Source organism: Marmota monax, unplaced genomic scaffold (genome assembly GCF_021218885.2).
Source record: "Marmota monax isolate L192 unplaced genomic scaffold, Marmota_monax_Labrador192_F-V1.1 WCK01_AAM20220418_F8-fsc00146, whole genome shotgun sequence".
Lineage (NCBI taxonomy): Eukaryota > Metazoa > Chordata > Mammalia > Rodentia > Sciuridae > Marmota > Marmota monax.
The window spans coordinates 1,237,916-1,254,112 of NW_026694096.1; positions in this window are offsets into that span (position 1 = coordinate 1,237,916).

Below are 16,197 nucleotides of genomic sequence, written 5' to 3' on the forward strand. Positions count from 1 at the left end.
TTTTCTTTGTATGACTAGATAATATAAAAAAATGTGTTTTTCTATAAAATTCCCATCTGTTATCAACCTGGGGGAATTACAGTTGTCCACATTCTATTTTTATATTTTCATATTTTAAATCTTTTAAATAAGAACCCATTGATTTTCATTTTCAAATGTTCCAATGGTACAAATAGAATTAGAAAACAGTTTGATGACTTATTGCTATTATGTCCAGATAAAAACTTCTAAGTCATGAGTAACACCAGAACATTATTAAATCATTTAGGAAGTGGGGATTTCAGTCTAGATGATGAAGTAGTTCAGATTAGATGTCATTCTGAAGAAAATACATTTATATTTCCTCACTTCAATAAGGTAATATTTATCTTAAATAAAACAAAACCTCATGGAAACAAAGATGTTTCAGAAATACATCGTAACATATTTTCACTGATTTAATGTTTTAAAAATACTTAGAATTGTATATCCACGAAAATGATTGAATATTCAGGATTTCCATACAGATAAAAAAAGAAGTCCTCAAATTACCCATAAGCCTATGAGAAATATCCTTTCTACCATAAAAGGCTCACAGATTTGTACAAAAAATGGCAATTTTAAATGATTTCCTTATCAAAATAGGATTTGTTGTCAAAGAACTTTATTGTGAGACAAGCAAAGTAATGACAAATTTAAGTACATATATGTCAGAAGCTTATGAATATAATGAAAGTTTATTTCAATGAAATTTGTAACCAGATGAAAAGTTGTTTGCCAAAGCCTTCTTTCAAAAGCCAAGATACAACTGTAAGTTTTATTTATGTTTGAGATTATGGATAAGCTAAATAGCTGGTTTAACAATTATACAATGTACATATGCATTGACATCACACGAAATTCCATAAATGTGTACAATTATCATGTGTTAACTGAATATTTTCAAAAAAGTTTGCAGTGTTAGAGACCAAACACAGGGCCTTGCACATGCTGGAAAAGTGTTCTGCTGTCCACCTATGTCCCTAACCCCCATAATGAATTCCTTTATTTAATAAACATGACAATTTACCGTTTACAAAAAGTTGCTTTTTTTTTCTAACTGTAATTCCCTACGGATTTCTATAAATAGTTTCTAAATTCAACAGTGGAATGTCTCAGAGAATAAAAATTGGAAAAGTCAATGCTAATATCAATTCAAAGAATGCAAATAAAAGCAAACATTGAAGGGTACAATTTGAAGAATAAGAGCATAAAGAAAAGAATAGGTAGTAGATGAGAAATAAAAATGCATCATTGTCTAATGTATATGCTTACTTTCTGAATTAACAAACAAGTACGAAAAAATATTGATACAATTTGAATCCTCAAACTTAAAGAGAATTTCAACCTGGAGTTGATTGTGTGTTAGGCAATAGTATTCCTGACACATGATTATACTATAATTCATCCGTAAATCACATTGTAAAAATGAGCATTCACAGGAAATATGAAAGCCAAATTTCTAAAGCTGCGTATCTGAAGTCAGAAGTTCTTTCATTACACGGAAGAAACATCTATAGTCATTCAGGGGAGTAGATCCCAAAGGGCTAGAAAACCACTACAAAAGAAAAATGACCTGTCAGATGATAATTAAAATTACCTGCAGGCTTAGCATGGCTGGTATACTACAGTTCCAAGCATGCCATAGAGACGTCTACTAACATATCTCTTTCCTCACAAAAATCTATTTTCAATCAGATAACTTGGTAATACATTCCATGGAACTATGTTTCCAATTCTATATGGAAAATGAATAGATGAATGGCATTTTCTTTATTTTCAAACTATCGTGAAAATTAACCTTATGGAATAAATTTCTCAATAAACCAAGGAAACGGGAAGAACAAAACTCAAATATGGGATATAAATAATAATAAGGAAAGAAGAGAAAACAAGTACAGAGATGAAAGAAAATGGAAAGCAGAAACATAAATGCTGCAATTTTATCTTCATTTTTTTCTCCTGAATGATGTTGAATATAACAATTAACCTGGCACTAACCTCCACCCACACTTCCCACTGACTCAGTAGGAGCTCTTCACAGCACTACAATTATGAGCTGCACATAACCTGAAATTGTTAACTTGCTCATTTACCATCTCTCCTATTCCCTAAATATTTTATCTCATCTACTAATATGAAAATTCCACAAACATCAAGTGTATTCTCTCTCAAGAACTCTAACAATTACATACATCCCATAAGACAATGATAAATAAATCCCATGAATATGCTTAAATGTTTCTTGAACACATATAAATCTGTCCTACAAATCCAGTAATCTGAATAAAAATGTCAGTCACTATATACTAAAACAGCATAATGATAAACATCAACAATGTCCATATAAAAACTTGAGGTAGGAAAATAAAATTATTCACACCAGATATTATAATTTGGATAGGTTCAATCATATTTCCATTTCTCCCAGGCTTTGTTATTTTAAAATTGGTGTCAATACTAATTGTAGCAGAACTGACATAAAAAATGCCTCACGTGTCACCATTTAAATCTCTTGAACCTAGTTCATTTTCTTCAGAACCTTTCCACTGCCTGAACATATCATCATTATTTCAGAATTCATCTTAATTTTGAAATGAAGATGAAACTATTCATCTTGCATGAAGAGTTCCCCTCAATACTTCCCAATGGCCTTCTCCGAATGAACATCTTATTCCCGATGCAATACAAATATTTTGTTTATATCCTAGCCCTGTCAAAAGCTCTCACTGTTTTTCATTATTTCATTATCCTTTATTTACAAGTCTGTAATGTTTAAGCCATCTTGAAACTTAATTGCTATCATGCTTTTATACTATTTGGAGATAAGATAATCTGTTAACATCAGGAGTTCACAGTAGAGTTATTTGGGGTATGTACAGGAATATTTTGAGAAAGGAGGGAGGTGTTAAGAGATCTTGAGTCATCAGAATTTCAAATTTAGGCTTCTATATGCTTTTCATTATGTATTATCAATTTTTCAATAGTAGAACTCATAAGCCTTTTAAAAAGTAATGCAGTTGGGGCTTTCTGCATCTATCAGTTCCACGTCTATGGATTCAACAAATCTCCGAGAATATTTGAAAAATAATTGCTGAACAAGTGCAGACCTTTTTTCTTGTCATTTTTAAATATAGCATAACAGCTATTTTCATTGCATATACATTGTATTAGGTATTATTAAAAAAAAACAGAAGTGAGTTAAAGTGTATGACAGAAAGTGTGTGTGCATTCTATGCAAAACACAATGCCATTTTATACAAAGGACTTGGCCCTACTTAGATTTTGATATTTTTGAGGTGCCCAGAACCAATCCCTCAGGGGATAGGAGTGGAAAATGTATATATTTTTGTGTTTACCATGATGAGCATTGAAGAAAATGCCACTGAGTGCCATACAACTAGTGAACGAAGCTGTCGTTGAATGTGAAGGGTCTGTCACAATGGCCTAGAATGGACGTGTTGGCTTTGTATGTGACTAGGCTATCATCAGCTGACATGGATAATTTCAACTTTGTTATTACACCCATGTAGAACTTGTAATCATTTTTCTATAATAAATTTTTATGCACTGTCAAGCACTTCATATCATCTTCCTGCTAAAAAAGAATTAAAGGCCTTCCACTGAATTCTAAACTCCTTAGGATGACTGTCAAGCCCCCCTGCAGTACCACCATCGCCTTCCCTACCAGCTTCTTTCTACCTTAACTATTTTATTACTTTCCTTCATATCTTCCATGTTCCAGTCAAGTGAACTGCATGTGCCATCTTTTCTGACTGTACATTCATACATTCTATTCAGTTCAGTTGAAAGGTCTTTCAATCCCACCCCTGCTTGAAAACCCTGACGTTTCTTAAGACCCAGCATAAATGCCACCACTCTTATGAAGCCTTCCATATTCCGTGCAATATACTTTGTTTATGTGACTCCTATGTTGTGGCACTTACCATGTCCTACACTGTTTTGCATATAATTGTGTTAACTGTAAGACCCTGTAGGGCAGGGGCCACATTTTATTTATCTTTTTTTTTTAAAATATAAATGTCACAGAACATAGTAGAGCAAATGTCTTATACAAAGAGCAATCAATTAATGTATTTGAACTAATTTCCCTTTGTAAAATGTATTTAAAATGAAGATTTTGTAGTATGGTTCTTTTACTTATTCTTTTCATTCTTTTATGCATAAATATTTTTGAACATCAGTTATATACTAAGCAATGAGTATACAGTGGCAAAACAAACATTGCCTCTCTACTTATGAAATTCACAATCTAGTGTAATAACAGTGTAATATAAAAGGCACTGGATTGGTTGAAAATTGGGTTCCAGTTTGAGCCCTGTTCCTTACTAGCTAAGAAAAGTTAGGCAGGGGTTATAATCTTTCTGGGTCTCATTTACCACTGTTGGTTAAATTTGATGTTATTTACTATCCTTTATGGATAAAAATATCATTATATTTTATCTTGACTCTTGAGCAACTTATGCAGGTACATGTGACTTATTCATTATATATATATATATATATATATATGTCAAAGCTGTCTTTTCCTAGAATTAAATTGCTTCCTCTCTGTGCACCAAACTCAGAACTAACACAATGGGTATTTAGCAAGTAATATCAAAGAGTTGTAAAGAAATAGAAAGCAGTTTCAAACAAATCTTTTAGTAGGGCCTAGCATGATTTACTATATATTAATAAAAACTATAGGATTAGTAGTGTATTTCTTTAGACAAATAATGGACATATTGAAAATCATGACCAAAAGTTTTCCCAAATCTCTAAGTGCTTATTCTGTCAGACAGTCACAATAAGAAATCTGACTTGGCCCAAGTTTCTTCAGGGCTCTAAGGAGTAACAGAAGACACTAGTCAATAGACACTAGAGTTTGCAATATACTTTGAGGAATATGAAAAGAAGCAATTCACAGTCACTCACATTTTGTCATTTAAAGGATCTGAGAATGAAGAAAACCCTTCAAAGACTGATTACACCTGGAATTCTATCTACTTTTATCAAGTCTATTCAATATTTGTTTCAATACTCTGGACTCTTCTACTGAGACCCACTTTGGTCTCAGTACATGGCCTTACATCCTACTTTCATGGAACTCTTCCAGCAGGAGTTCTCTCAATCTCTTCACGAGTTCTACAAAGTCACCTGCAATAGTGTCCTGCATTTCATCTTCTGGTTCCATGTGAGATCTTTCACCAGTGCCTGACTTGACACCTATGCACTGGAGACCTCTTAGCCCCTCCTGCCTTCTTGGTAGCCACATGCTATCTTACTTCTCCTATGTCTTCAACTCTCCATCTCTGATAGGTGCTTCTCCCCAATATTTCAGCATACTCAAGTCTCTGCCCCCCCCCACTTACAATCACACACACACACATTTTTTATTCCTTCACAGTCTTCACTTCTCTGCCACCCACTTCATTGATTTTTCACTAAGCAACCCATTCCAAACTGTCTTTCCAATTCACCTCTAAGCCCATACTGTATTCAGTGAAGACTTCCATGACCTTCCACATTGCTAAATCTGCTGGACATTTCTGAATCTGCTCTTATTCTCTCAGCAGCACTTTTGACATCATCACCCATTTATTAGGTGTTCCTTTGACACGTATGCCATAAACCTCTCAGCTTCCCTTCCACCTATTTTTGCCTCCTTCGTGGATCCTGTTGCATTATATGAAATTTAAATGTAGGATTTCCTTAGGGTTTAATCTGAGGTACTCTTCTCTTTCAGCAGTCTTTCTTTATGTGGTTTTCTCCACTCCAATGATTTCAATTACACTTCAAATGGATTCCCAAGTTCCTACCTCTAATTCAGAACTCTTCTTAGCTACAGACTCATACATCACCAAAGACGACATAACCATTCCTATATCTCAGATTTCATTTGTTAAAAACTAAACTCATCTTTTCTCCTCCTTCTTCAATGTTTCCTAGCACCAATCATCCATATATATGTGTCAGAAGCCTGAGAGAAATTTTTGATATCTTGTCTCCTTCACTACTTACATCCAACCTATTAACAAGGGCTGTCAATATCATTCTCCTCCAAACATTCTGGGATTCATCTACTTTCCTAAATATCAACTCCATCTTCCTGGTTCAAGTCACAATAACTTACTTACCTGGAATGCTGAGTAGCTTCTTAAATGTGTCGCCCCTTTAATTTACATCTTCTTCCTATAACCCCAAACTCTTCATGTTATATTCAAAGAATTAAAAAATACAAATTTGTTTATTTCATTTTTATTTAAGACAACTTTATAAACTCCCATTTTATTTGGGATGAAATTCAAAACCCCTCATGTAACTCTCAAGACCCATTATTTTTACCTTAGCTTGGTAAACTCTACGGCTACTTGCTTTAGCCATATTGACCCTTCTCCCTGCCTCCTCTATAGGGCAACTGACCTTGGAATGCTCTCTATAGTCATCAGCTTTGCTTAGTTAATATATAATATTCATTTTTTACATTATACCATAAATATTACTTCTTTGGAAAAGTTTTTCTTAATCCTCAGATTGATTTACATGCTAGTTATCAGCTCTTGTTGCATGATGTGCTTTGCTTGGTAGCATTTATAACTATTTTAATTGAGTAGTAATAATTCCACAAATATCAATAATTCTAATGGAGTATTGAAGGTTTGGAATACCATTTAACTTCAGTACTTGACCCACAGTAGCCCCTTGACATGACATTTAGAATGGATGAAAAATGTATCTCTCTTTGTTTCTCTCGCTTTACCATCCTCTGTTGAAGCAAGTGGTTTTCATAGCCACTAATGATAAAATTTTCTCCTATACTTTGAAATAGCACCAGGGACATTTTTTGAGTATTTGGAGAATAGCACTGAAAGAACAGAAGAGTTAGAGGCAGGACAGGAAAAAGTAAGCCCATGATGGAGGTCACTGCCCTTAATAAATTGCTGAATATACATGGCCACCATTCTGCTCCCAGGAGGCCTTCACTTATATTCTCCAGAGATAGGGAAAACAAGCACCTTAGCCATTGCCACAGTTTATTGACAGAACTGAAAAATTTTATGCCTTATATTCATAATCCATGTCCATTTTTTGTACTTTCTCTATATCACATAATTAGTTGTGATGACCTTTGCTATAAATACATTTAGAGGTGTTCCAACTGACTTCAATACAGAGATTCAAAATGAGTATTATGTATGCACACGTTCACATAAACAACCATAAAGCACAAATCAAATAGGAATTAAAACAGCATGAGTCTTTTGAGATAGATGATTTTCATGGCCATATATAACTACAAATTTGACACTGATTATAGTTGCAATAAAGATAAGGCCAGTAGAGAGCACTACAGACACTAGCTTTTTAAAATATTCTTTGGATTACTATTAACAAAATATAATAAAAATATATTATTTCTCATTTTAAGTTTTAGCCTTTTCTTCAGCTAATGAACTAAGGTATCATTTTACTTGAAAATAAAGTGTTTTTTTCTATAACTTCTCTGTGTTTTCCTATATCATCATTTGTGTGATCCTATTTTATTTCATTTGGAGGAAACAAAATATTTAATTAAGAAATCTGAAAGTGGGCCTTTTTTCAAACATGGTGATTATAGTTAATAATATTATATATTCTTTAAAAATGTTGAGAGAGGTTGTAAAGTGTTTGCATCATTAAAATCATAAGCATGTGAGATAATGTGTATATTGACCATAAATATATATTTATTGATCCATGGTGTCTCTCTCTCTCTCTCTCTCTCTCTCTCTCTCTATATATATATATATATATATATATATATATATATATATATAAATATATATAAATATATATATATATATATATATGTGTGTGTGTGTGTGTGTGTGTGTGAGAGAGAGAGAGAGAGAGAGAGAGAGAGAGAGAGAGAGTATCCTCAACACATATATGCTTAAAAGCATCACAGATTGCACATAATACATATAATTTTATCTCTCAGTTTAAAAAAAATTTAAGTGCATTTTTTAGACTTAATTTTTATTTTTCATTAGACATGTATACTTCTAGTTTCCTCAGCATAAAATCATAGAAATGTTCTTTGATTTATCATATTGCTGGAAAGTACATGATATGATAATGCATATTTTAATGGAAAAATGGTCTTCAGTCTATGGCAACTAGTTTTCTTAAAAATTACTTTAGAATTTAGAAATTTAAACAAATATGTAATTTATGTGGATCACAAATCAACTGGCATAGGATAATATGCAAACAATGAAGCAGGAAAAAAATGGTCACAGGTATTATAATCTGGAAGTATACATTTAAAAATAGCCACATTCACATTAAATTATTTAAAAATATAAGGCCAAAATTGAGTGAAATTCGTGCTTATAAAGGATACATAAACAAGAAAGGTTTTGATTTTAGCAGTGTTTGAGATATCAAAAATCTAGAAACAATCTGAAAGACATCACCTATAAAAGATTATTTCAATGGAATTCTATGGGGTGGTTAAGAAGAATTATATTGATCTAATTGATATAAAATATCACTAACATAAAAACAAATAAGTCAAGATGAAAAATGTTCTCTATAATTGTATAATACATTTGAGTTTTTAAAAAAGGATATATACACATGTGTTTAGGTACTTACATAAATACTTATATATTACATATATAAACACATATGTAATTATATATATAACCTATATATGTGTACATACACTCACACTAAAAAGTCTTTATTAACATTGATTACTCATGGTGATCAGGCTTTTGTAATATTCTTTGAATTGTTTGTTATATGTTTTGTCTATGTTTAAAATTTCAAAATTAAAATCCTTCCTGACAAAAGAATACCTAAAATATGTAAAAGACAGTAGAATATTGTACTTGAATATCCTACTTAGAAATGACGAAGATGTGCTTACTCTCTCCACTTTTGGGGGATTGTTCTGATTTGGGATCTAGATGAAAATATTTATTTAACCTGATTTGCTATGATTGATCTATGCAACATTCCTGGTGACAGGAACATTGAGATATTCGTGCAGTGTTAAGATCTTCATTTGCTCTCTGTTTTCCATTTCTGGTTAAATACCTAAAAGGCCATAGAAAATCATTACTGCATTTATTATGTTAAGTAAATGACTTCAGCAAGAAGTGTAGTGAAGAAATCTTGGAAAGAAGGGAAACTTCTTAGAGACACTGCATTTCAGGAAACAGATCTACCTTGCCCATCTAGGGAAGCACAGAAAGAGATACCTGCAGGGAGGGTGTGTATAAGTTCACTGGGACCAGAAAGGCCAAGGAAGCAGAGAAGCTGAGTAAGAAACTCAGTTTTAGAAGAGCATAATTTGATCGCACTAATAAATTTTTAAGAAATATTTTATGCTTCAGGTTGGGCCCAAAAAGATCATATTCAAATGTGAACTAATTAAAATTGTAGCATTTTGGGCTTTAAATTGGAGCATTCGAGGATAAAAACTAACGAGAACGTGAAAGTCTCTTCTGAATGTGCTGTCCATGCTAATGGTGCATTTAGCTCTTAAACTTGCTAATTACTGACATGTATGTTTCTCAGCATGTCCAGAGTAAATTCTGTTGCTATCTCAATTACTGTACTATGAAAGAATGTAGGAAGAATTTGAAAATGGCCTTTTTGTCTGTTTCTCACTAATTCCCCTAATTAATTCCATAGGACCAAAATTAGAAAAAATTATACTGCTGAATAGAATAAGTTAAGCTGGATTTAAAGAAACATAGGTTAGAAATTGAGGTGGTTTTCCAGAGAAAGCCATGTAAATTCTATTGTTTTTTTTTTTGTTGTTGTTGTTGTTTTTGGTACTGGGGTTGAACTCAGGGGCACTCAACCACTGAGCCACATCCACAGTCCTATTTTGTATTTTATTTAGAGACAGGGTCTCATTGAGTTGTTAAGTGCCTCACCATTGCTGAGGCTGGCTGGGAACTTGAGATACTCCTCCTGACTCAGCCTCCTGAGCTGCTGGGATTACAGGAATGCACCACCATGCCCAGCATAAATTCTGTTTTAAATGAAGCCAAACTCCCAAACAAGCCCTTAAACATCTTTGTGTCCCGAGGATCAAGGTTACCATGGCAAGACACCTCAGCAACACAGACATCTGATTGTAATCATCATCTTGTCTTTACTTCTTTGGTTTCCCATGAAATTATTTAGAAGATCCTGGCTCACTTGGTTAGCAATCTTCTGATTTAAAATTGCAAAAAGTGGCTCTTTCTTCTTAAAGGTAAAATACCTCATTATGTGCATGTAGAAAAGAAAATAGCTCCTAGTTTCTTCTGAAAACAACTGTGAACTGCCTTCAGAAATCCTTCACAATCCAAATTTTCCTTTATTTTTTTGTCTTTAACAGATACAGATTTTAATTTCATTTAATCTTGTTGATATATCATTTTGCTATCAATCAATGCTTCTATTTCTTTTCTAATTATTCTATAAGTGATCAAAAATGAGTGTCTTCAGCCACATCAATGTTTGTAGCAGCACAATTCACAATAGTTAAGTTGTGGAAGCAACCTAGATGCTCTTTAGTAGATGAATGGGTAAAGAAAATGTGGTGTATATACACAATGGAATATTATTTAGCATTAAAAGAGAATAAAATCATGCCATTTGCAGGTAAATGGATGGAGTTGGAGAACATAATGCTAAGTGAAATTAGCCAATCCCCAAATACCAAATGCAGAATGTTTTCTCTGATACAGGATGTTGATTCATGATGGGGTTGGCAGGGAGCATTGTAGGAGTAGAGGAACACTAGATAGGAAAAAAGGGGTGAAAGGGGAAGGGAGGGGGCATGGGGATAGGAAAGGTGGTAGAATGAGATGGACTTCATTACCCTAAGTACGTGTATGAAGACACGAATGGTGTAACTCTACTTTGTGTACAACCAGAGATATGAAACATTGTGCTCTATATGTGTAATATGAATTGTAATGCATTCTGCTGTCATATATAACAAATTAGAATAAATTTTAAAATCATGATAATAAGGAGATAAAAAGAAAAGAAAAAAGAAAAAAAGTGAGTGTCTTCCATTTCTAACTCCCCCCAGGTCAAGTGCTCTGGTCACTAAGTACACATTAAGTGCAGTACAGATTTTGTATTTAATTTTTTTCCCATCAAAGTCAATGTGACCTTTGGGAGATCATGCTAAAGTAACCTCCTCCACCTACATATTTCATCACAACTTGTTTTATTTTCCTCATGGACTTTGGTGTACTGGCAAGTGGCTTTCTAGAGGAGAAAAGAAAACCTTTATATATACTGCTTGCCAGTTACCAAGGTATAAATATTCCCATGGCAGCTGATTCAAAGATTCCAATGTGGTGTCACTGAAAGTGATGTTAGGACAAGATGCACATAACCAGGTCTCATGTAGCAGTGTGAACAGGCTTTGGAACACCAATGCTACTAATGTTTGTGCTCCCCATTACTTAAGATTGATTTGTTGATTATATTTATTTTCTATCAAAACTAATCTCCAGGCAGAGAACAGCGCCTGGCATATAGCAGGTGCTTAATAAACATTTAGTGGATGAAAGTATAACTTTCGACTTAAATATATAAAAATTTTAGGGTGACAATGATAATAAAAATATTGTTTTAAATTGTTATATAGTATGTGTTCTAATAATTTGAAAATAATCTCCTGGGAAAATGTGACAAGAGATGACTCATGTATCGCTTTTAAAAATCTGTCTTGATGTGTAACTGATGTGATTCTGCAATCTGTATATGGGGTAAAAATGGGAGCTCATAACCCACTTGAATCAAATTGTGAAATATAATATATCAAGAACTATGTAATGTTTTGAACAGCCAACAATAAAAAATTAAAAAAAAAATCTGTCTTGTATCTTTTTTATCTCATAGGTTTTCCTTAGAGATTTAAATATGAGTTTGGGTGGAAGTGAGGTTGAAATGCATAAAGAAAAAAGAAAAAAGATTACAAGCTTTGAATTTAAAGTTTTATCACTAAAAGATTAATCATAACTTCCAACAGTAAAAATAGAAAAAAAGTCCACTTTAAAACAAAAGAAAATATCATTTTATATTTCATGAGTTAAATAAGTTTAAATAAAATAATCAAGAAGCAAAGAAGTCTTTGCACTTATGAATTATATGTTATTGCCTATGGCAGAATTAGAATAAAAATTACTACTGTTATGATTTGCATGATAATTGGCAATGTAAGATAATGTAAATAAGACCCTACAACTAAAGAATAATTATTCAGATTCAGCTTTCTTCTTTTCAAAGTTTTTACTTTTTTGAAGAAAATGAAAATTAATTAGAATTGACTTTTAATATTTTCATCTTTAGTTTTCTAACATTCAACTCTAAATTAGTAACTCTACATTTGCTTCTATATTAGTAATTTTTAACACAGATGCTACAGCACATTTTTTCTTAGCATGGATTAAATTTATACATTTTGTTTTATGATGGGCACAAAGTAATTCTTAAAAGATTCATTAGATCTCTGTTAATTATATTACCTTCCACCACCTGACTCTCAATGGCCCTCCTTAGGCTCATCTATTTTTTCTGACAGTCCACATTCAACTACTGATTGTGTCTCTTCTTCCAAGAATCTTGGCTTTGTTCATCCACTCCTAGAATGCCTTTCTTCCTATTTCTGTCTTTTGTAATTTCTGACTATATTTTACTTATAGTCAACTTATTCACTTTTTGTGCAGTACTTATTCACTAATTGTATTTTGTTGTTCTTTGTTTATTTTCCTTCTGTCTTGTATAAGTACAGAGATTTCTTTTTATTCACTTCAATATTTCAATGCCTAGAATAATAGTTGGCATGGAGTAAGTATACTAAGAATCTACTGAATCAACAGACAAAGGTACTTATCAAAACAAATGTAAGGATTATAGTAAGATGCTCTATTTATGATGAATTTAAAAACATAAACATTTATATTTTAAAGTATAGGTTGGCACTTCCTCTTAATCTTGTGCTATTTTGACAAAGTTGAATGAATTAAGAGATAATGTGATATCTTGAATCATTCAAAAAAATTTTAACATCCAGGCTGAAAGAATTCCAGCATGAAGGTGCAATTTTCTCATATAAAATGTTGCTTATTATACAACATTTATAATCTAACAAAACACATTTTCCTGGTATGCTAATGCATTATGCAAACCCTCTCGTGATTTTGTCACAGAATTTTAAAAGTTTCAATTAAGTGAAACAGACCTTAACCAGCTTTGAATGAATTTTCTAATGAGAACAGATTTTATATTCCAAAGTAGTTGTTTTTAATATTAACTTATATTTATATAGGTTGGAATCAGTTATTTTGTCCTTTGACCTAGCTTTCCTTCATGCATTCCTCTCTTTGGGTATATCTCAAATACAGCAAAAAAGAAAAGGGATAAGTAACCATGTGTACATATGTGTATATGTACATATAAACACACATATATTTATGTATCTGCATGTATATACATACATACACGATTATATATTATTGGAAAGCACAGAAATTCTTGTATCCACGTTCTATTATTTGGGGGATATACTGGGGATTGAACCCAGGGACACTTAAACAACTGAGCCATATCCCCAGCCCATTTTTTAAAAATTTTATTTACAGACAGGGTCTTACTGAGATGCTTAGGGCCTAGATAAGTTGCTGAGGCTGGCTCTGAACTCGTGATCCTCCTACTTCAACCTCCTAAGGCAAGGGGAATACATACTTTTCTAGCCTGGAAAGAAAGGGTGAAAAAGGCTAATCAAGGATCAAACCTGAAATATATAAGGCACTTAGTATTTATGGAATAATTAATTCCATTGAAAATACAGTTATCCCTGATGTAAACTACTACATAACCTTTAATAAGAGAGCATGGTGATTATTTAACCAAATAGCTGCATAGTTACAGATATCTTAACAACTGTCTAATCAACACACCACAAAGCAACCCTGTGTGTGATTAGTTCAAGTATATTCACCTTGATGAAACCTTATGGTGGATATATGAGTGACCAGGCATTTATTCTTGATATTTAAGCATAGGCACATCTCCCAAGCAAAACAAGAGATTAATAAAATGTCCTTGTATATCTGAATGTCTCAAAAAGGAACTCACAGATTATTGGAAAAAATAGTTGTTATTCATACTTAATGAAAAGAATTCCAACTAACAATTATTTACTGATCATTTTCTACATTTGTGTAGACATATATTAAAGATATTGAAATTGCTACAACTAGAAGTAATAATAGGTAAATGTACAGTGATTTGTGCTTCCCCTTAACTTCCCTTTTAATCCTTAAAGGGAAGAAAGACCTACAAAGTCAACACAAAGGAAGAATGATAGAACAAATTTTCAATTAGGTAGCTCAAGACATAAGAAACATGCTATGAAATATCAGGGGCTGGGAATCCATTAGGAAACAAAGTCAAAAGTCTTGCTTTCATAACCTCACAATCTGAGATCTGTGTTGAAATAGGTACAATTATGATGTTTAGATTTATGAATCAAGCTACTAATAAAGTATGTTTTTATTTTTTTTTGAGAACTTTAATATTTATTTATTTTTTTTTAGTTATCGGCAGACACAACATCTTTGTTTGTATGTGGTGCTGAGGATCGAACCTGGGCCGCACGCATGCCAGGCGAGCGCGCTACCGCTTGAGCCACATCCCCAGCCCTAAAGTATGTTTTTAAAGAAATACATCAGTGGCCAAGGTATTTGTGTGTTCTTTTCATAGAAGTTATTAATGAGCTTTAACATTTCATGTAAAACTTTGGAACAATCTCCAATATCTTCGAGCAAAATTCAACTTCGTTCTGTAGTTGTGGCCAGTGCCTAGCACAGAGCTTGCCACACTGGGGAGTTATGTGCTTGTATATTATATGTATATACAAATAAAGTTGTATATTCCTTAATATTTTCAAAATGTGTATGATTCCATCAGATCCCCCAGGAAACTCAGTGAAATTGCAGGGTAGAATTTGTTTCCTCCCATTGTACAGTGTCTATGAGATTGAATGATACAATTGCCCTGTGTGCCAGATGAGGAAACAGTATCAGTGAGAGATGTGACTTCTGCAGACCACATAACTAAGACTTGAATTTCAAGATCAGTGTTCTCTCTAAAATAATTAAAAGATAGGCCTATTGAGCTATTCCTGAGTGTCTTTAGAGTCTCTTAAATATATGGATAGTCAATCATCTTTGACTTTCTCAATCATTGGTGAAATGTGCTTCTTTTTTTCCCCTCTTCCATTTACCATAAGATGGAAAAGACCTTCAGACATAATCAATATTATAATTAGAATAAAATAGCATTTATTATATGCAAATATTTTGCTACAAAACAGTGTCTGCTTTTAAAAGTTCATTGCTAGCCAAAAAAAAAAACAAAACTCAGCTCTATCACAGGAAAGGGGATAGAGGCCATTTGTCATTTCCAATCCTGCACCCATGGCATCCCATTATACTTACAGAAGGTTTCTCTATACTTCTTAAATTCTTTTTTTTAATTAATTTTTTCAGTGTCTTACTAGGTTTTTATTATTATTTTTAAGTACACTATAACAGTGGAATGCATTACAATTCTTATTACACATATAGAGTGCAATTTTTCGTATCTCTGTATGTAAAGTATGTTCACACCAATCAGAAAATACGAGTCCCTACTGTGGTGAGCCAGTGAAAGCCAACTGTCCGACAGGGAAAGGAACCATGGCCAGTATTTGTAGGCTCCAGTAACTGAACCCTGAACAACTGACTTTAAAGTAGACATTTTAATAACATCACCTACTAAATCACAATCCGCAGAGTACGGCACATGGCATGTAGCACTCCTGACTCAATTCCTGGCACACATTAATTCATCAATAAGTGACACCTCTGAATAAAGGCCAGTTATAGATAGACGTGAAAATGTGCAAGATAAATATTTTTCAAATTTAATGATAGAAACGGATCTATTATTATTGTTATTATTATTATTATTATTACTACTACTACTACTACTACAACTAAAAAGCATTTTTAACAAGTTTGGTTTTTAAAGCAAGTTATTTTCTGGGCAATATACCCAAGTCCTATTGAAGGAATTCTGGTATTACGTCAGTTATCTTGTGTACTGTTATATGTCAACATTCCA